The sequence below is a fragment of the Myotis davidii genome, unplaced genomic scaffold (genome assembly GCF_000327345.1).
Source record: "Myotis davidii unplaced genomic scaffold, ASM32734v1 scaffold190, whole genome shotgun sequence".
NCBI classification, from domain to species: Eukaryota; Metazoa; Chordata; class Mammalia; order Chiroptera; family Vespertilionidae; genus Myotis; species Myotis davidii.
In genome coordinates, this window is record NW_006283440.1 from 147697 (window position 1) to 151122 (window position 3426).

Below are 3426 nucleotides of genomic sequence, written 5' to 3' on the forward strand. Positions count from 1 at the left end.
CTGGAGTCTCCCTCCTATCAGGTATTCTGTTTTTTTCCTCACCCGTCCTAGGACCTTCTGTTCTATGTGGCTGGAACTTTCTGCTTAGTTACTCCCAGATCAGCAAGCAAAGAGGTGCTACCCCAGGCACCACACAGACAGGAGTAAATGAACCATAATCCCCGTCCTGAAGGGTTTCACAGCCCAGGGATGGGGTCAGACCTGGGAAAGATGAGCAGTCCCGCCCTGCGCATGTACTCGAGGAGCTGAGCGGGCAGCAGTGCAGGAGAGGAGAGAAATCTCTCCATGGGATTGAGGAGGCTTCTCAGGAAAGGTGACACCAGGCCTTGGAAGAAGACCAAGGAAACTGTGCTCCGTGGAGAGGCGGAGGAAGGGCATTCCAGGCAGAGGTAACAGGCCCGGAGGACAAAGCCAGGGAGAGGACTGGCACATCCGGGGGTGGTGGAGGCCTAAGACACACAAGGGAGAGTCCAGTCGGTTGGTGAAGGGGTCACAGCCAGAAGCTACAGGACCTAAGTTTTCCAAGTTCAAACCACGCATGTATACATTATGAGCATGTCTTATTTGCTACTTGTGGGTGGCCTAAGCAAGTCTATAAGTGTAGGCAGAGGATTAACAAACCAAGACATTTCTATACAAAAAACGATAGTCTCTTCCATTCTGGTTGTTGGTTTTTCAGACCCGATTCTGACAGGAGGCTGGCATGCTTCACCTGGCCCGCGCCTCCCCACCAACTGATTGCTGGAGGCCTGTGAGGAGGTAACAGAGAAGAACGGGTGGAGTTACTCTAGTATGCAACATCTTGGCGTTCCTATGGCACTACCAAGTGTTAGAATTCAAAATGATCGAAGACCTCTCTCGCCCTCCAAATCTTCCCTGCCTCCGGACGTTCAGTGTTCTTACTTGGGTGCATACTTTGCTTTCCTTTCAAGAGGCAGAGCTGGCCTGAAGGAGAGGGTAAAGACCCTCCCCCTTCCCACCTTTCCGGATTATTGGGTTTATTCTGCATTTGCACCATGTTTAAATGCTTCAAAGGGGACTAGGGCAGACATAACCTCACCTCGCAGACTCCTGGCTCCACATGACAAGCCTCCTGGGGATTTTTACGATATTATTGGCTGAAAAACATTTAAAATATCTTTCCTCCATAAATGCATGGGTGTAGAGTTTCCCTGCAATACCCACATTTTGGGTAGGAAGTAGACGATTGGACAACTGTTTATTTTTTGGAGAGGCTCATACCTGGAGAAAAAATACCTCCCTCCCCCTTAATGGTAGAGCCCACAATAATGCACTTCATGGTTGCTCTCTTATCAAATTATTTGCCCTTATAGGTTAAGGTGTTGTAGTGAGTTTGTAATAATAGCTCTTCAGGAAGAAGCAGAGAGGAAATTAGTATATGTGTTAAATTGTTTGGTGGAATTCTGCAAAGGTGTGTGTGTAGGAAGGCAGGTAACACTAATCATATTTTGAAATCTACTCCTAAACCTAAAACCTACTTTGTAAATTTTGTTATGAACTTTTGAAAGTATTGAGTTCACTCATTTTTTTTCCCAACTAACAGTGAATGTGCCTCTGGTTTGACGCTGGGCACGTGAGGGACCGTGAGGACATGATGACACCGAGGCCCTGCCCCACAGGAACGTGGTGGTCAGCCACACGGTGGGCACTCCGGAGGCCCAGGGGTGTTAGAGCCTGCGCGTCCCACTCCCCTGCTCACATTTTCAGGTTTGATTTCTGCCCCTAAAATGAAATCCTCTGTTCAAACCAACAAGTTCCACTGTTATAAAGTGTCTTAGAGTATCTTTAAGAAGTCTTTCTGGTCATTGCTCAACTGTGGATCCTTCTTTGGTCCGACCCACACTACAGTGTCTTTCCTTGGCCTCCAAATGCCAGCATTGCCCCTGCGGACTCTCCTTGCTTCAGGAAGGGAGGGTCAACGGCCCGCGGCTCCCATTCCAAAACTTTAATCTACTCCAATGTCATTCGGGAATCATTTCTAGGTATGTCTGCATACAACACACACACACATGTGTATATAAATGCATATACACATGTGTGTCTGTATAGTATCCATTATGTATACATGCATATATATTACACATTATACACACGTGTATATGTTTGTGTATATATTAACATTTCTGTTTGTGCCTCTTTTCCCTTTGCACTAGAGGTAGGTAGTGGATGATCGGACAATTCTTTTTTCCGAGTGGAAGGTTGTGGGAAGCAGTGGGACAGAGTGCATGTCATGTGTCTGGAGGTCAAAAACTGCAATATTGACAAAGAAATGAAAACATGAGTTGGTTTATGGCTCTCGATTTCACAGCTCAGGGAATACAAGGAATTTTGTAATAATCAAAAGAGGCATGTCCCTGTGGTGTCCTCATAACTGAGCTTGAGCCACGCCTTTGGAAGTGAGCGATATTATACAATTCTAGTGATAAGACCACTTGGAGTTAACGTGACCCAAATCCCCGTGTGGCAGACAGAAATGTCTGCCTGGGGAGAAGCCTGCCCTGCCAGCCAAATCCCTGCAGGGCTTATCAGCTTCGTGGAAACATGGTGGCAAACACCCCCTCCACGCTGGGCCCCCATCTGATGCCTGCATCTGGGGGTGGGCGCAGTGTACTGGACCAGGGCAGTGGCTCTCAACCTTATGGGCGCACAGAATCACCTGGAGAACTTCGAAGTCACTCCTGGTGGCGCTCCCCACAGCGTCTCCCCTGAGTGGTACTTTTACAAGGCTGGCCCTGGGCCCTTGAAAGGTGGTTCCATAGTCCCACCAACGTTGGGAACCAGTGCAGTGGGGTCATCGGCCCAGATACTTGATATTTGGGGCCAGAAACTACCAAGGTGGCCTATCTTCCCTCCTTTTCCAGAGCGGAAGGTCGTGGAGAGAAACAGAACCAGGAGCGTGTGATGCGTCTGGAGACGGGAGGCCCAGGCCCTCCTGTACGGAGCAGGGGCCTTGTTGCTGTGGCCATGGCCGTCAGTGCCCGGCTTGTGGGGACCCCATAAGAGGCCCCTAGGAATGCAAAGCGGGCAGCCGCGCTCTGGTGCCTGTGCCGAAGCCACGGTCCCAGAAACGAACGGTGGGGCAGCACGGAATCCGGAGGACAAGAGGACTCTGTTTCAGCAGATCCATTTATAAGGAAAACAGCAGACGCAAAAGGCACACATGGGAATATTGTTATTGGAAAGAGCATTTTCCTAAAGAATTTTTATAAATGGAAACTGCCTCAAGTTCAAGCCATATTTAAAAACACAACCACATGGGTGGCAGGAAGGAGGGAACAGCTGTGTTCAGATGTTTCTCGGAAGGGCTGCGCATCCGACCCCACTTAGTTGTCTCCCCCAGGCCTGGGTGGCTGGGGTCCTGCTGCACTTGGACCCACCCCCAGCCCTTCTGAGGCCTCTGTGACC